Source organism: Paramisgurnus dabryanus, chromosome 22 (genome assembly GCF_030506205.2).
Source record: "Paramisgurnus dabryanus chromosome 22, PD_genome_1.1, whole genome shotgun sequence".
Taxonomy (NCBI): Eukaryota; Metazoa; Chordata; class Actinopteri; order Cypriniformes; family Cobitidae; genus Paramisgurnus; species Paramisgurnus dabryanus.
The window spans coordinates 5,996,295-6,023,938 of NC_133358.1; the positions used below are offsets into that span (position 1 = coordinate 5,996,295).

Here is a 27,644-nt window from a genome sequence, read left to right on the forward strand (position 1 = left end):
ACCCAAGGTGTTAAAAATTACCACAGAATTTTTTGTATTCTTCCTACGAACTATCACAATGCTTCAACACAAACAATAAAATTTTTGGGGTCAAGTGCTCAGCTAAGTAAAGATAAAACTAATCACTGTTAGGATGACTTCTTGTTTTTATTTTTTTTGTTAACAGCAAGTGTTTATCATAAATATTCATTTCTTTATTTAACTTATCATAGGGGCTTATCCTAAAATTATTAGACTAAAATATATATTTGAGCTCGCTTAATTTAAAAACAACTTGCACTTAAGCTTTTTTGTATCAATATGTGAAACAATGAATTGTTGATAAAAGGCTGTTAACAGTTACAAAAAAAGCTTAACTTCTTAAATATAACATAATATTTACATCATAAGATAATAGGCAGTCATGGTCTAATAGTTAGAGTCGGCTTTATAACCTGAGAGTTTTGCTGGTTCGAGTCTCACGGCTGACAGGTTGCGACTGAGGTGCCTTGAGCCAGCCACCTGTATCCCAGTGTTTCCCGGGCACTGCAGTACTGCTCTGGGTGTGTATGTTCACGACGTGCAGTGCTTGTTCACCACTCACTTGATAGGTTAAATACAGACGTCACATTTCAAGTATGGGTTACCATACATTGGTCATTATGTCACTTTTACTTTTCCTTAAAAAGGATCAGATGGAAAAAAAACTAAAGGTGAAAACAAGAAAGCACTTTTTTTTTAATTCCAATCAAAGCTATAGACATGTGTCTTATTGCCATTCTTCTTTTTTTCCAGTCATCACATATGCATTTATTCATTTAGCATATACATTCATCCAAAGTGTCTTATAGATCAGAAAATACACAGACAAAAAGCATCAAAAGTTTATTACATTTGCATAATTGTTCTAGTATCTGCTGCAGAGTAGTTCTAGTTACTATGACAAAGAAACGGTCTGAGCGTGACTAATCCATTGGAAGCCTCAGATTGATCTATGACACATACTTTCTGATATGGAAACTTTGTCTGAGGCAACGCGTGCCAAAAAGTAAAAAAAAAAGCTTAAAAGGTTTGTAGTTGAGAGCCTCCTTCACACAAAATAAGATTATTATTTAAACTCAAAAAGCATGTTTTAAAGCCTAACTGCTCTATACAATGACATTGATGTTCTCCCATTAGGCCATACATATAGAGTTCCATCTGTTGTTCATATGCTAAATTGGTTGTAATTATATAGTGTGGTATTGCTATACTGTATTATTAAGGATATGTGTATGACACTAGTGAAAAACAAATTTTATAAGGCATTTATAAACTAGCTGAACTAGCTATAAATGCAATCAGATCATGATGGCAGGTAGTCCAAAGACTTCATATGTAGAACATCATAATGTGTGTGTGTGTTCACAAATGATGCAGATGTACCATCTGCTTGAGCATACATTCCATTTACGTTCATAATCTTGCTATTAACCAATTGTTATTAACATAAACTTAATTAGATTACCTGTGGTTAAGTAGTGTTTAAATAAATTTTTTCTTGCAATATTAATCATCCTCTACTGTTTATAAGAATTGCATGACACTACTGTGTCATCATTTAACACCTCTATTTTTAAGAATATAATTCTTTCCATAGGCAGGTACTAAAAGAACAAGACATTAGACACAAAGTAAGTAGAAATTGGGACTATTGCCTAATTCACAAAGCTAACAAAATTATTTATAACAAAATTAAATGATACTATAATTATTATATATAGTCCAATCTGTAACCTATTTATGATCATTATTAACTGTTAATTACTTTTAAAAATATATATTTAGGATAAAATACTTCAATTTACAATCCTATCTATCTGTCCGTTCTGTGTATTTAGGTCAGATTCGCCACACCACTAGATGGTGGTAAAACTCCATGTCCATGATTTCTAACGCGTTAACACGTGATTTACGTGTTAACACGCACTTACGCGTTAACACGTAGTGCGTGTTAACACGTGATTTACGCGTTAACACGTAGTGCGTGTTAACACGTATTTTCAACATGTTTTTGCCCTGTTGGCCTTCCATACTGGATCAAAGTTACGGTATGTGTAAATTATTGTTTTCTTTTAATTCGCCAGTATTAAAATGGCGTTTAGTTAACTAAATGAACACGTTTACTTAAATTAAAGAATTTAGAGACTAATCAACGCGGTGATTTTATTAGCAGTACACTTGCCGCAGACAAGATAAGTAGAAATAATACTTCTGTACTTTTACTAGGATAAAGCCATGTTTTGATTAGCATTTGTATTCCAAAATCATGGTTAAACTGTAGGGCCATGGTAAATTCGTGGTTACTACGGTTTTTAAAATACCATAGTTAAACTGCTTTAGTGTTTTATGGGTCGTGGCACATCATTATGAGTCCTTTGTTATTGTCACATTAGTTTGTGTTTCTGAGTTTGTAACCGCATGGCATGTTTACTCTGTCTCTCACAGGCAGAGGACACACTTTGCATGGCTTGATGGTACGTGTCTTAGTACTGTAGGAAAGATTGCTTATGCTAACTTGTGTAACCTTTTCATGAACATATAAAATATCTAATAATTCTGTTGTTGTGTGTGTTCCAGGTGTTGTGAACTGGAAGAAATAAAACATTCAAGGCTCCTCCAACAACAATTATCCTCTTTGAAAGTTTTACGTTCGTTGAATTAAAGTTTATTTGACTCCATTTTCATTGTTTTTATTTCATATATTATTTTTAATTGTAAAGCAAATTATTACAACCTGATAGGAAAGCATATGATTTACTAAGAATTTCAGATAACTTTATAATGAAAATCCTTCTTGGTTTACAAGAAAGAGAAATACCAATCTAATGCAATTGAAATTTTCAAACATGTAAAGTTATGTTCTAATAATGATTAATGTTTGACATCAAGGTAACGATCACTTTAGCCTTCCACTAATATCAGTTTAAAAGGAAAGATTTGATATCGTTAATCATACATCAAGAATAAAACAGAAGACATAACTAGTGAAACGACCTTACAGTGCAGTGTGCCAGTGAGGTAGGGTGGCGGGTCACTGCAAATTGCCTGTATCCAGTGGTGGGACAGTGTCCGGATGGGGAATAACCACTTTAACATTTCTGCTTCATTCATAGGGTGCCAAATAATACAAAATTACAGAAAATACAATCTGGCAGAATGTCTTTACAGCATTAGAGATTAATCTTTACCAAATACAAACTCAGAGAAAATAATCTGGCAATAAAGGCAGACACAGACAAACATAGCCAAAATAAGAACCTTCATTGTGACAGTGGTGAGGTCAAGAGTCACACAATTTCTCCTTTATTGTGGTAAATGTAAAGATCCTATAGTGAAACACTTTACAAAAAACGCTCAAAGTGGAGTTTCACAGCTTTTCAGAATCAGACCAAATAAAGATGTTCCTGGGGGAACATAGACATCCATTAGCTGCTGCTAAATTTATTTAAACAGTTTCAATAATAAACTACAGCCCTGATCTGTACAGCACTTTTGTTTTACCTTTCACATGTCTCTGTTTAAAATGTACATTTATTTACTTCGAATGTTTATATCTTAAATTCTGTTTTCTATAATAAATATTCTCTGATTCAGATGTATTTAGTACTTCTTCACCTTATTGAAATTCCACATTTGTGTTTGTTACTATTGCGTTTAATGTAAATGCTTGGCAATATTGTGACTACAAACAATCATGCCAATAAAGTACCTTTAAATTGAAAATAATACCAAACATGATAAAATTATTTGTTGAGAAACAAAAGTTGTATTAGTAATATCAGAAGTGCTTTTCCAGGAGAGTTTGTCCCTAGTATGTATCCGGTTGTTAAGTCTGACAGCACAACTTCTGGGTCCAAATGCTCCCATCTCGACACCTTAAATAAACAACATACAATAATAATTTACACTTACAGTGCAGTGTAAAACTACCAAAAAAATCGCAATCCTAACCTTTATCTCCATATAGAAATCCCTGATGACCGGAAATAATTAATAGTCTATGAATTGTTAAAGTATTGTTGTCTGTGACGTTGTGAGCTTAGAGAATGTGTCTGCAAGTTTATAAAATATATCTTAAATGTGTGATATGAATAAATAGTGCTCATAAAGGGCTGTTTAAATAATATCCTCTATTGAATGAGTGGAGGCTTGAACCCGGAAACAAAATTCCTTACGTCATGACTTAACAACCAGATAAGGTACAGACTCTTCCCCAGGTAAGCTTTAAAGGCGGAGTCCATGATGTTTGAAAGCCAATGTTGATATTTGAAATCACCTAAACAAACACGCCCCTACCCCAATAGAATCTGGACCTTCTGTTGATAGACCCGCCCCACACATACGCAACCCGGCATTTGATTTGATTTGATTGGCTATAAGTGTGTTTTGGTAGTCGGCCCGTCTCCTTTTCCAAACCGTTTTTCAAACATCGTGGACTCCGCCTTTAATATGGAGCTTAATAAGATGCTGGAAAAGGAGAGAATATCCAGAAACTGAAGGATTTTTCTGAAAATCAGTGGAGAGTTTATCGGCGCTTTCTAATTTTCTCGATCAAACATATCACAGAACATAAGAACAGTTCTTGATCATCTCAATAACAAAACAAAAGGTTTTAAACTAAAGAACATTGTCCTTCAGTATAAACTTTCAAAGAGGATAATTGTTGTCAGAGGAGCCTTGAATGTTTTATTTCTTCCAGTTCACAACACCTGGAACACACACAACAACAGAATTATTAGATATTTTATATGTTCATGAAAAGGTTACACAAGTTAGCATAAGCAATCTTTCCTACAGTACTAAGACACGTACCATCAAGCCATGCAAAGTGTGTCCTCTGCCTGTGAGAGACAGAGTAAACATGCCATGCGGTTACAAACTCAGAAACACAAACTAATGTGACAATAACAAAGGACTCATAATGATGTGCCACGACCCATAAAACACTAAAGCAGTTTAACTATGGTATTTTAAAAACCGTAGTAACCACGAATTTACCATGGCCCTACAGTTTAACCATGATTTTGGAATACAAATGCTAATCAAAACATGGCTTTATCCTAGTAAAAGTACAGAAGTATTATTTCTACTTATCTTGTCTGCGGCAAGTGTACTGCTAATAAAATCACCGCGTTGATTAGTCTCTAAATTCTTTAATTTAAGTAAACGTGTTCATTTAGTTAACTAAACGCCATTTTAATACTGGCGAATTAAAAGAAAACAATAATTTACACATACCGTAACTTTGATCCAGCCGCATGTCTCTTGTCTGATTCAGCTCCACCTCAGTCTGCGTCTGCAATTCAAGCTGATGACGCAACACACGCAGGCGAGTTGTATACGCCCCCAATCCCTTGACTCCATACAATAGTTTATAATTGATAATAAAAGTTTTTAGGCATATTTAAAAACTGCAGGATACCTCAACTTAATGCTACCGTACAAGTTAAAATGGTTCAGTATGTTTATTTGATCCTTTACCCGCACACTCGTTCTCTCTCGCCCACACTCGGTCTCTTGAGGTGCACTACTGCCACCAACTGGACTGGAGATTTCAACCAGCTTCCGTTTCAACTGAAATGCTTTTACACAACATACTGAAATGCTTTTACACAACATACTGAAATGCTTTTACACAACATACTGAAATGCTTTTACACAACATACTGAAATGCTTTCACACAACATACTGAAATGCTTTCACAGAACATACTGAAATGCTTTTACAGAACATACTGAAATGCTTTTACACAACATACTGAAATGCTTTTACACAACATACTGAAATGCTTTTACACAACATACTGAAATGCTTTTACACAACATACTGAAATGCTTTCACACAACATACTGAAATGCTTTTCAGTTGTGTGTGAGAGCGTTTCAGTTGTGTGTGTGAAAGCATTTCAGTTGTATGTGTGAGAGCGTTTCAGTTGTGTGTGTGAGAGCGTTTCAGTTGTGTGTGTGAGAGTGTTTCAGTTGTATGTGTGAGAGCGTTTCAGTTGTATGTGTGAGAGCGTTTCAGTTGTGTGTGTGAGAGTGTTTCAGTTGTGTGTGTGAGAGCGTTTCAGTTGTGTGTGTGAGAGAGCGTTTCAGTTGTGTGTGTGTGAGAGCGTTTCAGTTGTGTGTGTGAGAGCGTTTCAGTTGTGTTTGTGAGAGCGTTTCAGTTGTGTGTGTGAGAGCGTTTCAGTTGTGTTTGTGAGAGCGTTTCAGTTGTGTTTGTGAGAGCGTTTCAGTTGTGTGTGTGTGAGCGTTATATTTTCAATTGTATGTATGAGAGCATCTCAGTTGTGTGTGTGTGAGCATTTCAGTTGTGTTTTTGAATGTAATATTTTCAGTTGTATGTGTGAGAGCGTTTCAGTTGTGTTTGTAAAAGCATTTCACTTGTATGTGTGTGAGCATTTCATTATAGTATGTGAATGAATTTGGTTTCATATGTGTATGTGAGAGGAAAAGTACATGTATATGCATGGTAATTCTGAAAAAAGTCCCTAGGGGCACCTCATAGTCCTCCGATAGGTGCTTTCATTGCAGTTACAGTTGTGCTTCCTCATCCTTTGGCAACACTACGCTAAAATCATAGGCTAAAATAGAGTGTGTGTGAAATAGAAGCCGTTTCTCAATATGCGTTCTTGTCTGTACTTGTGTTCTTGTGGACTTGTGAAACGTCATCAGTCGCGGCCCAAGTACTGTTCCAATTCAAAGTTCGCATCAAGCCCAAGTTCACATAAAATCCCCGGATGTGTTCTTGATCCGCCCATTTTATCGAGGATGCATCAGAGGAGACTTGTGTGGACTTATGACAGCGAAGTTTCCCAGAATGCATTTCGCGTCAGGAGTTCATTCTTCCGAGTCTGAACTTGCAAGTGCGAACTACGAAGGACACAAGTCCGAGTTCGGCGTACTTGGTTTTGAGAAACGGCTAGAGTGTGCGGAGTGTGCGTTATGCAATCTAGAAGCACTGATTCGCCAAAACCTCCCTTATTGAGGTCGCGCACATTTCGTCTGATTTTATTTTGTAGTAACGAGTAACGAATATGCTTAGTGGAAATATATCGGAGTAAAAGTATACATTTTATCTAGAAAATGTAGTGGAGTAAAAGTGAAAGTTGACATAAATTCAAATAGCAAAGTAAAGTACAGATACGTGAAATTTCTACTTAAGTACAGTAACGAAGTATTTTTACTTCGTTACATTACAACACTGACCGGAACCATCCACATCAACATTCACTCCTCTTACTCGTTCATATTCCCCTGAATACTAATCACCACCACCTGTGTTCCATCAGAATATCCCTTTAAAACACTCACCCTCACTTAGACCCTGAAGCCGCCACCAGGCGCCGCCATTTGCACCATTTAGAATTTCAGCTGCCGCCAGCCAATAATTTTCTAAGCCAAATCTGATCAAGTTTGTCTGAGCCAGCTAGAATTATTTGCATCAAATAATAATTCTATCACATAGAGACATACATACACAAAATATATAAAAAATACACAAGATCTATTTTCCCACTGGTTTTATAACAGCACAGACTTGTGCTCGTTGCTACGATACACAGAGGCCGTTTCTCAATCCAAAGGTTGCAGCCTGCGGAGGTCGCATATACAGGCTGCATACGTCATCAAGCCTGGTTTATTTAAGTTAACTGAGCATTACATTCGCAAGCAATACGCATATTACAACAATTTACGATTAACTAAGAATAAGAACAAACTTTATAATCGTTAATAGTTTGAAATAAGACAGTCTTGATGACGTATGCAGTGTAAAAATGTGACCTCCGGAGGCTGCAGTCTTCAGATTGGGAAACGGCCAGAGACTCACAGTGAATTGACGACCAAATTCAAATAGCTTGTTTTCCGTACAGAAGAAGCGATGCAATGGTGGAAAGAAGCAAGCAAGGTAATTTTGAATCTGTAGACATGAAGTGGCAGACATTTGGCAGCCATTTGCAGCTATGAAAAGTTTGGCGGCTGCAGCAGCCATTTAGGTTTTGGCTAAGCCGGCTAGCCAGCCAATAACTTCATCAACCAGCCATTATTCTCAAAACAAATGGCTTCGGGCTCTACCCTCACTCTCAGTCCCCATCTGGTCTCATCACAAGAACACTAGACTCACCCGCTTCCCTTACCTGGAATTCCTGTACTCTTCATCCAAGCTCCGTCTGTTCAGATCGTCATCCTCTCCTGCAATAGAGACATTGTTACAACTCTGCTAATTGCTCATACGAACTACCTTTACTCACCTGTTACCCTTTATACCCGTGTTTGTTTCAAATAAAGACAATTTCTACTTACCTTCAGTCTTCTTCCTGGTTCCCAACGTGACAGAAGACCAGGCCCAAGATACAAAGCACCACGGAAACCCGGTTCGTGATCTCGGTTCGCGATCCCTTCGCGGAATTGGTTCAAGCAGTCCATTTATCATTACTTCCTTCTCCACCCAGTCATCCTCCTACAATACCCGAAGATATCCTTAACTCAGCCCGGCTACATTTACTTCCTCCAAACCCTGCTGCCTCTTCAGATGCCTATGGTTATCTCGTGGCCCGACCAGCGACATTCTCCGGCGAGGCGGAGGATTGCAGCGGGGTCAGACGATGTCCAATCTCTCCGTGCATGATTCTCTCTTCAATCTACGCCAAGGAAAACTATCTGTGGGTACATATGCACTGAAACTTTGTACTCTAGTGGCCGCCAGGGGTTGGAATGAAACTGCCCTCATCACAGCTTTCAAGTGGTCAACTTACCTCATCCTTAAAAGGTGCTCTCATTCTGTCTCCCAAAGCCAAGGACTACTTCCACCTCCTCAAAGAAGGCTTTTTTGTTTGCCTCCATCCTCATTCATCCAGATCTCCCTTTTCTCATCAAGGTAGATGCCTCATCCTCCAGAGTGGGAGCCATCCTCTCACAGCAGCAGGGTAATCCTCCCAGACTCCTTCCATGTGCCTTCTTATCAAAAAAAAACTCTCCTGCGGAGCGAAACTACTATATAGGTAATCGTGAGTTGCTCGCCATCAAATTAGCCCTTTAAGAATGAAGACATTGGCTGGAGGGGGCTTACCACCCCTTTGATGTGATCAACAATCACCGTAACCTGGAATATCATCGTGAAGCCAAAAGGTTAAATCCTCGCCAAGCTCGTTGGTCACTGTTCTTCACTCCATTCAATTTCCCTGTAACCTACAAGAACCTCAAAGCAGACATCCTATCTCGACTTCATGGCATAACCTCTGAAGATCTTCCTAAAGAACCTATTCTCCCTCCAGCCATGTTCGTCAGTCCAATCATCTGGGATATCGATGAGCTCCTCGACCAGGAGAACCTCAACAACCCCGCTCCTCCGGAAACACCAGCTAACTTCACCTATGTGCCTGTCCATCTGCATAAGGAGCTTTTGGATGCCACTCACTCCACTACGGGCTCTGGACATCAAGGTAGCAGGCAGACCCTTTCGCTCCTCAGTCAATGGTACTGGTGGCCTAACATCTCCCAGAAGATATCTAGGTATGTGAGAGGTTGCTCAGTCTCTGCCATCACCAACACTCCCAGAAAATGTCCCGAAGGTAAAATTGCCTATTCCACAATTTTATGATGGACTTACCCAGATCCCAGAACTACACCTGTTTCCTAGTAGTTGTATACAGGTTCTCCAAGGGTTGCAAGCTGATACCTCTACGCAAACTTCCTCCTGCCTTAGAGACTGCTGAGGCCCTATTGCATCATGTCTTCCGTAACTTTGGCATCCCCAAAGATATTGTCTCAGACCGAGGGCAACAATTCATCTCAAATGTATGGAAAGCCTTTTTTAAACTCTTAGGAGTCAGTTTGTCTTCCAGATATCATCCCCAAACCAACGGTCAGACTAAGCGTAAAATTCAGGAGATCAGTCGTCACCTCCGTACCTTCTGCCATCAGTAGCAGGACAGCTGGTGCCGCTATTTCCCCTGAGCCAAATATGCCCAAAATTCCTTACCTCAATCCACCACTGGTCTCTCTACATCCCACCTGGGTCTCAACATCTACAGCTCTGAGTTAGGTTACTCAGAAAACACCAGCATTTTCCCAGAAGCCCTCCATATCCAAAATTCATACTGAATGTCTGGGAACAATGGCCGTATTAGCAATGGACCGGCCAAGAGGTTATATGACTGACACGTAAAGCAAAAAATCACGTTTTGCTTTGTGTCATGTCATATTTAGGGGTAAGGAAATGTCTCAACAATAACAGACTGGTGTGCAACCAGTAAATCATTCGGTAACAATTTATTTAAAGGGGTGTTCATAAGACAAAATATTCATGAAACTATTTGACAGAGTATTTCCTATCTCATCCTCGATCCCGTGTCATGAATTCAATCTTATCGGCCGCTTTGTCTTTGTTTCACTATGTGTTGTTTTGTGTTGACAGCTCCACACGTGCGCGCCTCCCACCTGGTGATCTCATTATCTCCGACTCTTCTCACCGGCGTCACACACCTGTATTCAACTATTTGCCCGATCCGGTTTGATTTAAATTCCCCTCATTTCCTCTGTTCTTGGCAAGTTTGTCTTTGAATGTTCATGCCGCACTAACGTTGTCTAGTTCAAGTCTTGTTGTGTCTAATTATTTGCTAATCATAGTCTGTGCTCTCTGCTGCCTTTGTATCCAGATCCCCTGTTCACTGTGTTACTTCCCGAGGAGTTATTTCCAGTCATCGCCCACAGTCTGACGGATTCTCAGTAGGGCTGCACGATTAATCGAAAAAGAATCACGATCTCGATTCATACATATAGGCGATCTTCATTTTAAATGACGGCGATTCACTTGCATTTACAGTATTTCCCTGTATTCAGTTTCTGCGTTCAAGTGTTCACGTATTTACATTACAACAACCCAAGAATATCAGTCAAACTTGCTTACACACACTCATACAGGGTAAAACCAAACCCTATTCATTCACCAATCAGACCCGATCGTTTCTCTCCTCTCTCTCATCTCATTTGCGGCGTTCCGCTGTCACTCGCGTGACGTATAACAAGGCGGCAGACCTAAACACAGTCGTTCACTTGGTGGATCTGGAGCGGCAATTTTCACAAAAAAGAGAGGATAAACGAGTGTCACTGTGGAAAATCCTGGTGGCGACGGAGAAAGTGAAGATGCAACAACATTGGTTTCGAAAAAAGGCAAGGAAATTATTTACCTCAGGCTCCGGACGTTTCTAAATCGGAAGGCTGCAACCTCAGGAGGTCGCATGCAGGCTGTATACGTCATCAAGCCTGGTTCATTTGAGTTAACGGAGCATTACATTCGCAAGTCATTAACATACTTCAACAATTTATTATTAACTAAAAATATTAGTCATCTTTATAACGTTAATTGTTAATATTCTGAAATTAGACAGTCTTTATGATGCGCAGTTTAGAAATGCGACCTCCAGAGAGGCTGCAGCCTTCACATTGAGAAACGGCCTCTTTGCGTTCCCCATTAGAAAGGGTTTTTCGCACAAAGGGAACATTGTTACATGTCTGCGTTTCTCTCTGATGCCTCAAAATGTTGATCTTTTAGTCTTTTAAAGGTTTAACGTTAGTGTTTTTAAAGTTTTAAGTTTGGCCAGTTTGATAGTACAAAAAGCACAGGTGCAATTTAACAGCTAACAAATTTTAAATTATTCTAAATTTTAAGGGGTCTAAAATAAGAAAAAGAGACATTTAAGAAACGTTATTATAACTGAAAGTCCAGTAGCACATTTTTTAGTTAAGTGCATAATAAATGTTTTTGTTAAAATAAAGAGAATCGGGTAAGAGAATCGGGATCTCAATTCCCATGGAAAAAATCGGGATTCACATTTTAGCTTGAATCGTGCAGCCCTAATTCTCAGGTTTCTCTTCTCTCGCTCTCTCACGGCTGGAGTGGCAACAGTCTAGAGGGCGAGTCTCCAGTTAAAGGGCTATCCACATCAGAGCGATGTCCAGCTTCTCCACCTGCTGAAGCACCATCCACTCTCACCTCTCTCTCTCTGTGTATTTGCCAGGATTTCAAGTCAAGAGGCTTTCGGATGATTTGATGGATGTCCTACGGCTTGTGCTGTGTTTCCCACTTCTACCTTCCCGAAAGGATTTCGGCTGCGGACTGCCGCTCTAGTGTTTTCTCATAGATATTGGATTTAGTGTTTTCTCCTCTTCGCACCATTCACAAAAGGACACAGAGTGTTATCTATTTACATACTGACTGTCATTAGTGTTTTCTCAATTTTCCTGAAGTCATCGAGTGTTTGTCTCTTATTCATATCCTGTGAATAAAGCCTCTGCGCTGGGATTTCAGTGTTCTGTCTTGCTTAACAGGACGAACTTGCCATAACATGGATCTCGCGGAGGTTGGCGCACTCCGATCTGCGCTCGCCCAGCAGGGGTCTTGGTTAGGCCAACATTCTGCACGTCTCTCCTCCACGTCTCAGGAAGTCGAGGATTTATCCTCCCGTGTGGCTGACCTCTCCTCACGTGTCGACCACGTCCGTCTAGAAGCCACTCCACCCGGTCAGTTGTCCGAGACGGAACCCCATGCCACAGCCCCACCACCGTATGATGGCAATCCCACCTCCTGTCGGGCGTTTCTCTCACAATGCTCCTTGGTTTTCGCCCTCCAGCCCCGTCGCTATTCCTCAGAGCGCACCCGGGTTGCATATGCGTGAGTGGGCTACGGCTGTGTGGGATGCCCGCGATCCTTGCTGTCATTCCTTTGACGAGTTTCGTGAGGAAATGGAGAAGCTTTTTGACCGTTCAGTGCGCGAAGATGCTGCTGCGGCTCGGCTGGCTCGTCTGGTCCAAGGAAGGCTCTCTGTTACTGAATACGCCATTGAATTTAAAACCTTAGCGGCTGCCTGTCAGTGGAATGAAGCTGCTCTCCGGGCTCAGTTTGTAGATGGACTATCTGATGGTCTCCAAGATGAAATCGCTGTCCACGATCTCCCTCACTCCCTCGATGCCATTATTGACCTGGCCCTTAGGATCGAAGCCCGGAGACTGCTACGCAATCAACGCCGCTCTCTTCGCCAGCGAGTTTTCCTGGACGAGACTGCCCCATCCACCTCTCCAGCTTTACATTCACAAAAGCAAGCTAAGATAATACTCTGGTTTAATCTTAGCTTGTTTTTATGAATGTAAAGCTGCTTTGAAACAAGTAAACAATTGAGTTTTAACACTTAATGACATTTTAATGACAAACTGAATTTATATCACTGGTAAAAAGTGGCCAGAAAAATATTCATGACAATTATAATGGCCAATGTCAAAACCAACCACATGAAAGTTTAATGTAATATTAACCCATAAAGCAAGGTCAGTTCTTACATTTCATAATATAATCTGCTATGTCATGTTTATGACAGATTTATAAAGAAATAATTTGATACACATAACTCTCTGAAATTCTGTATACAGGTTATTCAACCAATCAGAAGATGACTATCAAAGCTGCTGAAGTGTTTCCAGAAACATTTCAGCCAACAGTACATGGACGTGACAGCTGAGACTAGTGTCCCAGGGACAATGGTTAAAATCCCACTCATGGCATTGTTCCAGGGCATAGTCAATTCTTTTTCAGTTCCTGCTGTGGAATGATTAAACATCTACAATAGAAGGATGCTTAGATGGGGGATGGATGGATATGTGAAAAGCTACCATAGACAGATCTACTAACAATAGCCACCTCTATATAAACAGTATAGTACTCGGTCATTCTGTGTCATATTAACCAAATTTGAGAAATTTTCCTGGCCCAGATTATTTTTTCTGAAGTAGGTAATATTAAAATGAGGAAGAAAGCCAAAATATTAAATGGATTAGATGTACAGTACTGTGCAAAAGTCTTTGGCCACCATGCCACAATTAGTGGTTGCTGGTGGAAAAGGCAGTCATTACCATGGCCGGATCCAGACATTGTAGACATTGGGGGCTTAGCTCAAATTTAGGGGTTCCAAGGCATGGAAACTCATTTATGGCAGCTTTATAAAATATGTTTTAATCAAAGTGTTCTCTGTATTATCATTTAGAAATTGTAACCTAACAATTTTTGACAATGAAACTTCAACTTCTCTTATCCAAAAATAGGCTAAATATTTTTGCTGTAATCTTACTATGAAATTACAAAAGAAAGAATAACAATTTTGACTTTACTAGCAGTACAATTTCTCACTTGCTTCTTCCTCTTTCTCTTTCTCTCTCTCTCTCGCTCTCTCTCGCTCTCTCCACCCTTCCTCTTTGCACTTATTTATCACACATGTGCATATTGTATTGTAAGAAATTAGGGATTCACATTTTATAACTGTCTATAAATGCGTTGCTGATGTGAAATTTTTGTGAATTTCAGTGTAATGCATATGGGAAAACATAATTTATATACTTTTTTTACCTTCTAGCTTCTGACTTCTCTTTAAAAACGAATCGTATATCAGTCTATTAAAAGGGATATTTGCTATGAGCAAGGTTTTGTTTTCAAAGTTTTAATTCACTGTGATTAAATGTACTTTAAATATACCAACGACAGTGTGCAGCAGAGCAGGCAGACTAGATCAGAGCACTAACATTAGCCATTAGCTATGCAGATAATATATCAGTTTATGCTGATTCGTTTTTACTAGAGTGGGGTACTGCAGAGTTTAAAGTGCCCATCCTTTGACTGCTTTTCCACAAGTTAAATAGGTATATAGCTTGTAGGAAAAGATTGTTTCCCATCTCTAGCCCTGTTTCAGTGCATCTCAAATTGTGCCATTTTGAGGTGGTCATTACATATTTATGAGCTGCTGCTCTTTTGGCCATGCCCCACTATTAACGTCATGTCCGCATGCTCAATGGTATCGCAAGCAGTACAGACTGTATTATTATTTTTATATATAATTATTAACAAGTTATGTATTGCCAACAGACAAAAGTATCACTGATAAGTACATTCCAGGAGAAGAAACTCATGACACATAATGTTTCCAGAGTAAATTGTGATGTAGCAGTCTCAACAATACACTCGTTTTCCCTGGACAATGCTAACATATTTCTGTTATAAAACATTTTCAAAAGCATTATTTTCGCAAATTACAGAAATTAAGACCCGGCGGGGGATGTATACTGCTTGTGGACAGCATGCTAATTGCTAGAAGCTAGCGGGAGGTCTGCCATATCTTGGAAAGTGATACTTGGGGGTACGTTAGGCTCATCGGAAAAGCCGGGTCGATAAGGTCCGGTCCTGGTTAGTTTGGCAAAACACTATTACTTAGTAAGTTCATGTAGAATTGTAAAATAAAGCAGTTAAATATTTATTTTAACTTTAGAAAACTACGATAGCTGGTCACTGGCTTTGCAGGAGAAACCACACTGCAAACTAACTAGCATAGTGGTTAGCCACCTCGTCGTTCTCAATGGCAAATGACTGCTAAAACACAAACACAGGTTCACCCACTCTACGTGCACCAATTCGTGGGCGGGATGATGTCAGTTTACGCTGCTAACAATATCTACATAGCCTACTGTCTACAAACATTAATAATATATTAACATTACTATGCATCATTTTTAAAGGTATAACTAATGGGTTTAGCATCAGTGTGGTCTCTGTTTTGAGATAGAGATGCTCTAGAATCATAAATGTAGTATTTTGTGACAGAAGTCCAGATGACAACATGCAAAATATAAACGTGACTTCTTACCTTTTGTGTTGATATAATGAACTCAAATCAAATCCAGTCTGTTTCAAATGTGTGAATAATCCACGAAAGTCCAATAAAATACATCCAATGACCATATTTGTCCACAAATGCGTGTAATCTGTGAAATATAGATATATAGTCTGTTGTTTACATCAGATTTCACATTAATGTCTTGTAAAAGAATATAATATCGCCTACAATCTGAGGACTATTTATGTCGTTGTATATGAGATTATACTTTAGGTTCAGATAAAGACGTGTTAAAACTTTGTTTGTAAAAGTAGGCGGGAGTATAATCCATAATATCCATATAGCGCTGTTATTTCCGTGAGCCATGATAACAGTATAGAGCTGTGGTTCTCAAATGGGGGTACGCGTACCCCTAGGGTACGTGAGAGAAAGTGGAAACCTAAGTAATAAATCATGGAAATCATTAAATCATGATAATATTATTTTTATATGAAATCAGGACTACAAAAAGATGGGTTAAAAATAAATTAACAACTTTAAAACATATTACAATTTATTAGTTATTTATTGAAACACAGATCCAGAATCATGAGCGGTGTCGGACAGCGCAATAAAGCCAGCTCATCTTCAACGGCATCTCTGGACTAAACACCCAGGTCAGGTCGGGAACTCACTGGAGTTTTTTTAAAGGTGCTCTAAGCGAATTGAAGCGTTTTAGACCATAAAACATTTTTTGTTACATACCGGAAACATCTCCTCACTATCTGCTTGCTGCCTGTCCGCTGATCAAACTGTAAAAAAACGCGATCTCTGTAGACAGCCCAGGCTTCACAAACGGCAATATCAACAAATGGCCAAACCTAGCCAGCACAAAACAAAACAAAGTATTCCAGCCAATAAACGGCAAGAAGGATTTGGGGGTGGGGGTTGGGCGCGTTCATGAAAGCACGGAAGGGAGGGGGAGGGGGAGGAGTTAGCTACGCTCTGTCTGTTTGAAAACAGTTCAAACATCAACAGGAAGTGACGTCGCACATTATTCGCTTAGAGCGCCTTTAAAAGAAAATTTCATGAATTTACATCATGCCAAGAGAAGATGAAAAATACTACAAGTGCATCAGCAAAAGCACTCGAAGCATCGTATGATGTGTCTTTACTTTTGGCGAAAGCTAAAAAGCCATTCACCCTGGCTGAGGAATTAATTATTCCTGCGGCAGCTGTGCTCGCTGAGACCATGCTGAATAAAACAGCAGCAGACAAGATAAAAGCTGTACCGCTGTCAAATGACACCATTTCACATAGAATTGACAAGATGGGGACTTATATTGTTGAGCAATTGGTGGATAAACTCAGGACTGGTGAATCATTTTCAATTCAATTGGATGAATCGGTTGATGTCAGTGGATAGTGGCACAATTGGTTGCTTTTGCGAGATACGTGGATATCAGAAACATTCGCGAACACATACTTTTTTGCAAAACAAGAGTTGAGAACAACTGGACAGGATATTTTCAACATTGTTGATTCGATTTTCTCAGAACATGAAATCAGTTGGAAATCCTGTACCAGTATGTGTACTGACGCAGCAGTGGCAATGACAGGTCGTATCAAAGGCCTGATTGCGCACATAAGGCAGAAGAATCCTGACATCCTGTGGACACACTGTGTTATACACCGAGAGTTTCTGGCATCAAAGAAGATGAGCCCGGAACTTAATTCCGTGTTGAATGAAGCTGTTAGGGCAATAAACTTCATAAAGTCGCGACCACTGAATGCACGTCTGTTTCGGAGATTATGTGATGACATGGGATCTGAACACACGAACTTCTTTTACACACGAAAGTCCGCTGGCTTTCGAGAGCCAAAATACTGAATAGGCTGATCGAGCTGCGAAACGAGGTGTATTGCTTTTTGTCAGACAATGCGTCCCCTCTTGCTACTTTCTTTAAGGACAATAATGATTGCTAAACTAGCATATCTGGCAGATCATTTTATTAAACTGAACGAGTTGAATCTCAGTCTGCAAGGCAGGGACACTACGAGTTTAAAACTTTATGACAGAGTTGATGGTTTTCTTCAGAAAGTGGAGCCGTGGAAGACACAGTGTGCAGAGGGCGATTTTAGTTGTTTTCCTTAGTTTCATAGCTTCGTTGTAAGTGAAAATATGGAGAGAACCACATTAAAAACATTTCTGAATGGAGACTTAGTTAATGTGATTTCTGGTTTCCAATCATACTTCCCTGATGTAAAAGAGAAGTCTGAGCAACTGGATTGGGTTACACTTTCCCAAAGCAACAGTGTCACGCTACCTATTCATCTGAGGGAGGAGCTATTGGATTTATCCACAGACCGTGGATTGCAGACTACTTTTGAAAACTGTTCCCAGACAGAGTTTTGGGTGTGTGTGAGGAGAGAGCACACTGAGCTAGGGAAAAGGGCTTTGGAACACCTACTTCCATTTGGCTCTACCTATCTCTGTGAAACCTCATTTTCAGCAATGACTCAGATAAAAACAAAACAAAGAAACAGACTTTGCCTTGAACAAATTTTGATAACAGCTGTAGCTTCCCTGCCACCAAGAATGTCAAAGATCTTAAGAGAAGGACAGGCCCATGTTAGCCTGGTCCAACCAGACTCTCTTACATTCATTTCATTTGTACAGAGTCTGGCCACGCTCCATTGCAAAGCGTTACTTTCGTTAAGGAGGGTCCATTGTTGAAGTTTAAAACTATTGGATCTGCCCAGAGTCACTCAGGATCTGCCAAAGCCAATCGCTAACGTGTGGTCGTGACGTATATCATGCACCGAAACCGTCCGGAAACAACAAGTCAGAATAATCAGACAAACAAAACTTAGCAAACCTGGTTCTTGCTCCGGCTTTAACTTCTGTATATTCAGCAGTTTTGCAACAACAGACGAATAGCTTTTCTCAAGTCTTTCTCCGCTGCCATTACTAAACTACAACTCAAACTGACGCACGACCTCAATGTCATCGTTCTTAGCCACCCCCATCTGTTCGCTGATTGGTCCTGCAGATTTTTGCAGGAGAAAACGAAACTCTACAGAGCAGTCCCAGACGTACTGCTGAAGCGAAATAAAAATTAAGCGGAAGGCCCATGTATCCCATTGAAAATATAACTGACAAATTGACACAAATGGGCATACTAGATTTGTATAGGCAAGGCAAGGCAAGTTTATTTGTATAGCACATTTCACAGAGGTCAAAGTGCTTTACACAGAAATGAGAAAACAATATATATAAAAAAAGAACAAAGAAAATGTAAAAATAAGAGATACACGATAAAGTCACAATAAAAACAAAGATACATGAGAATTTAAAATAACAATTACAGAAAATACATGTGATTTTAATAAAAAACATGTATAACATGTAAAAAGACATGTAAAAACGGAAAGGTTTGTTAAAACACACTGAAACTGTTGAAAAAAAAATGATTACATGTAAAAACCTAACTGTTTGTTAAAACACACTGAAACTGTTGAAAAAAAGAAAAAAAAATGATACCATGTAAAAACTTAACTGTTTGTTAAAACACACTGAAACTGTTGAAAAAAAGTAAAAAAAAAATGATACCATGTAAAAAATTAACTGTTTGTTAAGACACACTGAAACTGTTGAAAAAAGTAAAAAAACAAAGATTACAAGGAACTTACTTGAACTAATAATGTCTATGATTTAGTTATGCCTAATACTCAAGAATTCACATAGTTGCGTAAAGCTATACATGTTTATAAGCAATAAACCTGCTCGGGGTAACAGATATAATAACTGTCTCGCTCTCATTTCACTGTATTTTAAAGCAAAATGTTGTTATCCGGTCAAGGGGTGTAAAGGGCTTGAAAAATTCATAAAAATGGGTACTAAAGCCAAAAAAGTTTGAGAACCACTGGTATAGAGGATATCAGCGAAGTGACTGCTCTGTGCTCTCTAATTCCCTGGTGGGTGGAGACCTGGGTAGTGGGCAGGACAATTCAAACAGAATGTGACGACAAGGCTAGTTACGTCACAACGGAGCTGATTTTGAAACCGTGCAATCTGAGACTCAAGGCAGAGGTTTGTATGTGTGTGGAAGCACCAGAGACACAAATAACACCACAAAACCCAGAAAAAGTGAGTTTTTCATAATATGGGCACTTTAAAGCTGAATGCCGGATGAATCTATTTTACAAATCTGAAAACATTCAGTGCAAAAAATTTTGAAAAATGGGAGAAAGAAAGTGAAACGTGTGGTCATGACTTTATAAAAACAAAAGCCTGTTGTTATCACCATAGAAACCGGAGGCACACTTGAGATGTGAGATGTGATAAGTTGTGTATGACTATATGCTGGTCTGGGTAGTGTTGTGGAAAAAATTCTGAATGACTGCAAACTCATCTTCACAAATGTCGAGAATTCAATAAGATCTTGGGAGGAATGCTCACAGTGAATATCTGTCCCAAAGCACAAAGCTCTCCTAAGTTGTCTCAGCATTTATAAATAGAGTTAAACTTTTAATGCAGAACATTTTGTACTTCTTTTGCACAACCACCTACTTCTTGGGGTGGTTTCCTCGAAAGGGATACAACTCGCACTGACATATCTAAAAATACATCAGTGCCCTTTGTTTTGCCTCAATGCACACAAGTAATGTTTTTAGTAAGGCTTGTTTGTTCAAACTAGTTATATTTCCTAATTAAACTAAGGACTAGTCCTGTCTTAAGCTAATCCCTGTCTGGGAAACCACCCCCTTAAGACACTTTGCTGACCTGGATATGCACTTGCTATTTTGCAAAGGTATGGCATAATTTCCACTGGTCTTACTAGGAGAACATTCTCAAATAACCAATCTACAAAACCACATTATGTGTGTACATATGGCACCAACGTGTACAAAATCATACTAAAGATTGCACGAAGGTAAACCTACAGACAACAACAATAGGTAAGCCTTGTTGTTAAAAATGCTTTTCAGAAATTGTCATTTTGGCAACTCCACCAACTAATAAACTAAAAATTATATAATATCAACACAACACATTTATACTGTGACATCCCTTTAGAGCCGAATCTTGTCATTACATCTGCCATTAAACTTTTAAATGATGTGATGGCACTTGAGTTAACCAACTAAGACTAAAATATTAAATACAATTCTTAGTAAAACAGGGGTCAATCTGGGGTCTGGAATAATGCAAGCAATATGCATCTAGCGGTATAACATCAAATTAAAACCCTGCGTACAATGCAGACAACAGGGCTGTTCAGTGCAACATACAGTACTGTGCAAAAGTCTTATGCCACCATGCTACCATTAGATTTGTTGTTTTTGCAATTTTATAGCAATTATATATAATTCTTTTCAGTCTCTTTATTAGAATACAACCAGAAAATACAGGAAATGTGTATGTTGTATTAAAAACAGTAAAAAAGTATAAGCTAAAGTCTGTATGGTGGGTAAACTCCCCTTCTACTTGAGCAATAGCAGGAAACTGCAGGATCTCTTAAACCTAAATTAAAGTAAATCCTAATTTCAGTCTCCTCAAAAAAGCTCAATATGTGTTTGATGCAAAGAGAGGTACTGGATACTGACTGATGCCTGAAGAATACATTTAGTTCTGAAAATGGTTTTGTTTTTAATTTTGTGTACATATTTCCTGTATTTTCTGTTTGTATCTTAAAAAAGAGTGACAAATAAATATGAATGGACAATAAAGCTTTGCTAAAACAACAAAGCTGGTGATAGTGGCCTAAGACTTTTGCACAGAACTGTATATGTCGCACATGCTATGAAAAAACTGGTCTGTGCAATGAATACATTTTCCATTCTAGCATGCATGCAAAAGTACAGTTTTGCATGTTCACAACATCTGTGAAGTTATTTCCTTGTGCTTGTTTGTATGTGTTATATTGACATCGCACCGTTATTATACATGGTAATTGTAGTCTATTGTGCGATTAACTCACATCCCTGCTGCTACATTTCCCACAATTTCTAAGTAACACGCCCATAATTTCTACACCGCTGCAAGTTGAGCGTGTTAATGGGAAACGGCAGCTTAAGGGCTCGTTATAGTTGTGCGTAGGTCCTACGGCGTAGCCGCGCCGGCGTAGGTTCCGCACAGGCTACGGATAACCTATGGCAGTGGTTTTCAATCTTGTCCTAGGGGACCCACTGCCCTGCACATTTTGCATGTCTCCCTTATCTAACACACCTGATTCAGATCATTAGCTCATTAAGGGACAGATCCATGAACAGAACTGGGTGTGTCAGTTAAGGGAGACATACAAAATATGCAGAGCTGTGGGTCCCCTAGGACAAGATTGAAAACCACTGACCTATGGCGTAGCTACAGCTTAGAGCTTACGCACGACTATAAATCGGGCTTTAGTTGGACAGAGTCTACTCCAAGAAGCAAAATATGTGTTAGCAGCCTATGTTAATCATTAACAGGGTTGGGGAAGCTACTTTGAAAATTTAGTTAACTAAGCTACAAGCTACTTATCAGTAAAAGTATAGTTAAACTACAGCCAAGCTATCTGAAAAAGTAGTTAGCTACACTACAAGTTCCTATAAAAAGTAGCTAGCTACTTTTAAACTACTTCGATTTTTTTACAATGACGTTATAGCACAAATAACTGAATATAATTTTAATTAAAAATGTTTTAAGAAAAGGATTTGGGGTTTAAAACTACGTAATATAATACAATTTAATTTTGTAATTCTATTTTTATTTGAAACTCTTTAGAATTGATAATGTATTGTTTAGTCAAAGAAATAAGAGAGCATAACATTTTTTTAATGACTTAGAAACACTTATTTCAGCTGTTTATAATAATAATAATTATGAATCGTTATTCATAATTCTTTTATATACAAACTAGGTATATTATTAAAAAAATTTGGTTTGATAAATGCAAGTATATACCTGTAGGATAAATGTGGATTTCCTTTTCTGTTTGAGTGACAGATGCCAAAGCAGTGGCTTAAACACAACGGATAAAGCACGCGCGAGCGAGAGATGTGCAAGTATACACGCAGAATAATATATGCGCGCATCCTCGCGAGGGCACATATAGTATGGGAAGCCGAACTCATCAAAAGAAGGACGAAACTGCGCCACTCGAGTGATCTGCACTGCAGAGCTGCGCGAACCAATTATATGCGCGGCTATGACGTTTAATCAGACCCAAAAGTGAGAGATACGAGTGGCAGAACACTATTCGCGCGTGGACAAGCGTCCTCGCGAGCACGCAGATGAGCGAACTCTACGGAACAACGCACCTCTGCACAGCGCGCACAAAAGCAGCCACACAAGTGATGGAATGAGCGCTCGCTCGACTCTCTGTGTGCTCTCGTAACTGCACAACATTCACTCGATGGTCAAGTTTACTTTAAAGACTTTGGGCTTCACACTTGTGATTGGTGTTTTGGTTTGATCGGTGATACGCATCTTTTGTTCCACACTCGTACAGGTATAAACATGATAAAGACACCATGCAGGGGTTTAAATCATGTCTAAAATACATAAATCATATTCTGTATCTCATCATTGTCATTAAAATCTCATCTTTAGTGTATGTCTAGTCTATATGCTTGTTGTATCTCACAGTAAGTTTGTTTTTACAATATGAATTTTGTGAGAGTTATGTGATTCCCATCCATAAATTCAAGCAATAACCAACTTACAATATTGTTTGCTGGTGTTTGTTAGTTCAGTTTGTTAGATCAGTCTGAATAATAATCTAATGCTTCCTCTTTTTCCTCATTTAGTTTTTTAGTAAGATGTAAGACACTGTAGTTGCAGTATTAATTACATTGTTTTAAATACATATAATACATTTGTAAGCAAAAGATATATCTGAGAGGGGCGCGAAACATTTTTTTTAAACCAATAATTTTGTCATACCAAACTGTAACAATTTAGTGTTATTTTAAGCAGTGTAAAACAAAATAAACCTGGTTTATATATATGTCAATTAATTCTATATACTGAATATTATTGTTGTGCAATTCAATTGAAAAACCCTGGGCAATGCTAGGACATGGGGGGCCTTGGTGCTTGGACTTTGCATAGGGCCCCCAAAATGGTAAACACGCCACTGACGATCTCTGCAAAGACGTGTGACAGAACCATAGATGGCAGTAATGAACAATTTGAGTTTGTTATCTAGAACAGTGGTTCCCAAATCCAGTCCTCGGGACCCCCCTCCCAGCATGTTTTAGATGTCTCCTTATATGAAACACCTGATTCCACTCATCAGGCTCCTTCCAGCCTAGCCTGATGAGTGGAATCAGGTGTTTCATATAAGGAGACATCTAAAACATACTGGGAGAGGGGTCCCGAGGACTGGATTTGGGAACCACTGATCTAGAAGAGAAGACGATGCTGCTTCGCTCAGTCAGTGCAGAGGAGGCACAATGCAATGAATGTAGCGTTTGGTCGTGCTACATCGCTACATGCTGGAAAAGTATTTAACTACTGTTGAAGCTACACTGTTTAAAAAGTAGTTGAACTACCGTAAAGCTACAGAAAAATGTAGTTAAGTTAGTAGCATTGCTACATGTAGTTAACTACTTCCCAACACTGATCATTAACGATTTGGGACAAAAATGGCGCGGCAGGGATTTAATTTGTATTTTTTGCACTCTGTATGGGAACTCAATGATGTACTTCATTACTTGTGTTTGTTTACAGACATGATAACTTAATGGTAATGATGAAGTTTTATGTTTGTGCTACAACAGTTTGGCCTGTGTTACAAAACTTTCAACCTCTATAGCGCCAGTTTGTCAAAATTATCGTTTAAAACTTGTAGGTGTTCAGTCTTGCGAGTAATAGTCTACATGTTTAATATACTGTAAATGAGTAACCATTATAGTAGAGGTAACATATATAATGAGAAAAGGATAGAACTGATCCCTGGGGTATGCTGTATTTAACCAAAGACTGACATGATTTAAGATGTTGGACAATCTATCTCTGGAAGGAGGTGTGTACTTTGGGTTGAGCGCCCTGGTCATCGCTCTAACAATAGCCAACGATTTTTCCATGTAATGTAAAACCTACCTAAATGATGACGACTCAACAACAGAAAATGCATTCAGCTCTTTTACTATGAATGTTATGACAATTTTTCCTGTGTGAGCATTTCTTTTGAAGCAAGGGAGAAGGGGGTCACACATGTAGCATGTGTTGCATGTTCTAGCGCTACAACCACACTATTGCCGGTGGAGGTTAATTAAAAGCACTACTCAGCACTCGATATGCACAATGAATCAAACAGGATGCATTCTTTTGTCTCAATATAAACCAACCGAGGATGCTTTGCCATGTTGCTGGTGACACCCATCTTGAAACATAATAGTTTGTCACAATAATTACATTTAGCTTTTCTTTAGCTGACTCTCTCTCCCAGAGAAAGAGAGAGTCAGCACCTTTTATCACGGCCCATCAAGACTTTTAGTATTCAAGCAGAAGGTCCTGTACACTGTGCACAGATAGCTATATGTCAGGGGACTCAGGTATTGGCTGATGACATTTCAATTGTGTGGTCTGGAATTGTTAATCACAATTGTTGTGGTTCTGAAATCGAAATTGTTATTTTATAGCAAGGATCCGATTCCTTTATCTAAATTTGATTCATTTGCATTTATTTACTGAAAAATTTTAGCCAAGAAAGCCAAGAAAAAAGTCATCCGGGATAACAAGCAAACTGGAGCAAATTTATTGTAAATTTTAATTTGACACAATGTGAGACAGCATGTTACACAATCAGGAAGACCCTGAAGGACCCCCAAACAATGGTGAAATCTAATTATGTCTTTCATAAAATGTGTTTAACATACCATTTTCCTCACTAGCACACTATGTAGTAAAATCCTGTGTCATTTGGGATAATGCTAAAATATAGCCAGCGTATGCCTGCGCCTTGTCCATTATTTGTATATAGCAGGGCAATTAATCTCTTGCTTCTCAGCGTGATAAATACAATGTGTGGTGTGTGAACTGACTGAAATACGTGTAGACTTGAGAGCCCTGCATTGTTTAAAACAGATATTTTAGTAATAAGTAAAAAACATCCCCATAAAGATAATAAGTACTTTGATGTTTTAACCTATTTTAATTTTTTTATCAGTTGAAAACCTTATTTGTCACTGTCCCAAATAAAGATACAGATGGGTCATTCCTGGGATTCGGTAATATTTCAACTTGGACTTTTTTTAATGTTTGAACTACATATGATTACATTTCTAAATACCCCACATTATTATGCAAACTTTAAAAAAGTATATTTTCCCATCTCGGGAATTAAAGGCTTTTTATTATTTTCAAAACTGAATTAGTTTAAACAGGATTTTACACAAAACCTGTAATAAAAAAAAACAACTATTGCTCATGTGTCTCTCATACCAATTCAATGACTTCAAATGTAACATTTATAATAATTTTCACATTCGTATGTGATGGAAGTTACAAATATCCAAATTGTTTGTCTGTGGTCTCTTTATTTTAGTACCAGTAAGAAAAAAATAATTTAGATGTTTCACCACAATTGTACTGTGTTTTAGCCCTTAACATGTCTGGTGGTAATCAGCAAGAAATGCTTTAATTTTTTATTTTCTTCCTTATTTTATTTGCCAAAAATATTAATGTGGCAGGGTTCAGAATACTGTAATGGGGTTGAAAACTGTAACAGGGTTGAAAGGACACATCGGTCTACTTTTAATTTGTATTTGTATAATACAAAAATGAGACCCAAACAAAACCATATTTTATTTTATGCAACCATGTAATAAAGACATAGTCATATTTAGTTCATTTTTACTTTATTATCTGAACTGCAGTGAGAATTTAAACAAAGAAAACTGCTGCAGACAGTACGAGTGTTAGTAATTTTCAAATATTTTTGGTAAGAAAAAACATAAGAAGATCAATGTCGCACAGCACGCCTGTTAGTTCCGGATAGATGCGTTGGATAAAGAGACAATGAAGTCCAAATATATATAAAAATAAAGGATACTATGAAAAATATTTATTGCAACATTTCGATCACAAAATCTTCCTTAGGTGATGGTGTAAAACTTTCTGAAACTATAATCATGTGCCTGGGGAAGATCTTGTGATCGAAATGTCGCAATAAATATTTTTCATATTTTGCAAGTTAATAGTATGCGGGATACCCTTTATTTTTATATATGGTAAGAAAAAACTAAATTAGATTACCAAGCAGAACCTCAAATGGGCATAATAGGTAAATTCATTAGTCTGTGAGGTGCCCGCCAAAGCACATTCTATTAATAGTCTCAATTGTAATATTTATTTATTACATATTTTTAATATTAGCTTGGCTTGGTTTACGTATGTTAACATTTTAAACAATACTAAAACATAACAACAAGTAAAATAAAATAAAATTAACAAGAAAAACTAAAAAGTTTTGAGTAGACTATAAAAAAGTAGCCCTCCAGATTTTTTCATCCGTTGTGGTAGCCCTTGCTCACAAAAAGGTTGGATACCCCTGCGCTAGTGTCATAAACATTCCTCAGTGCTGGAACATAAAACAAAACTGCAGCAAAAAAGTTAGAATAAGATAAGTAACAATCAGTGAGTCATTACAAAAGAAAATGCCATGTTAATGCCCTTTCTTCTGGGTCAGCATCTCTGCATGCACGAAACTTCCTTTGCCTCTCTGCTGTTGATGTGGGTGCCGTTTCTGACTAGGATGCCTGTTGAAGTTTAAGTGGACATATACATCAAATATTTTATTTATAACAAAATATAGATATGATTTTGATTGAAAAATGGTTATGATTTTGGTAATAATATATTTACTGAAATTAAATTTTTAAATTGAAATCATTGATTAAATTAAGTGAATAACTCAACCCTGTAACAAAGTTTACAACTCCAAAACAGTGACATATGTGACGGGGTTAAGTGTGATGGGGTTGAGTTTTTTTGCTCAAAAT

The 27,644-nt window shown here is 38.2% G+C and overlaps 1 protein-coding gene and 2 long non-coding RNA genes across 5 annotated transcripts in view; 1 reads left to right on the forward strand and 2 right to left on the reverse strand.

Moving 5' to 3' along the window:
- Positions 1-27,644, reverse strand: part of trpc1 (transient receptor potential cation channel, subfamily C, member 1) — a 204,226-nt gene that overhangs the window by 161,740 nt on the left and 14,842 nt on the right. The window contains exon 1 of one of the 2 annotated variants that reach the window (XM_065294676.2): positions 15,705-15,813. The gene's annotated coding sequence lies outside the window, so the exon portion shown is untranslated. Of the gene's footprint in view, positions 1-15,704; positions 15,823-27,644 lie in introns of those variants that run through there. The other variant, XM_073813194.1, reaches the window with a different exon arrangement.
- The window catches only part of LOC135785310 (uncharacterized), a 73,363-nt gene that overhangs the window by 21,537 nt on the left and 24,182 nt on the right, over positions 1-27,644 (forward strand). The gene's annotated exons all lie outside the window — the stretch shown is intronic.
- LOC135720931 (uncharacterized) lies at positions 3,297-5,647 on the reverse strand. The gene is made up of 3 exons (XR_010521368.2): positions 5,260-5,647; positions 4,834-4,862; positions 3,297-4,730 (listed from the first exon to the last, which is right to left on the reverse strand). It is a non-coding gene; the product is annotated as an uncharacterized lncRNA (long non-coding RNA).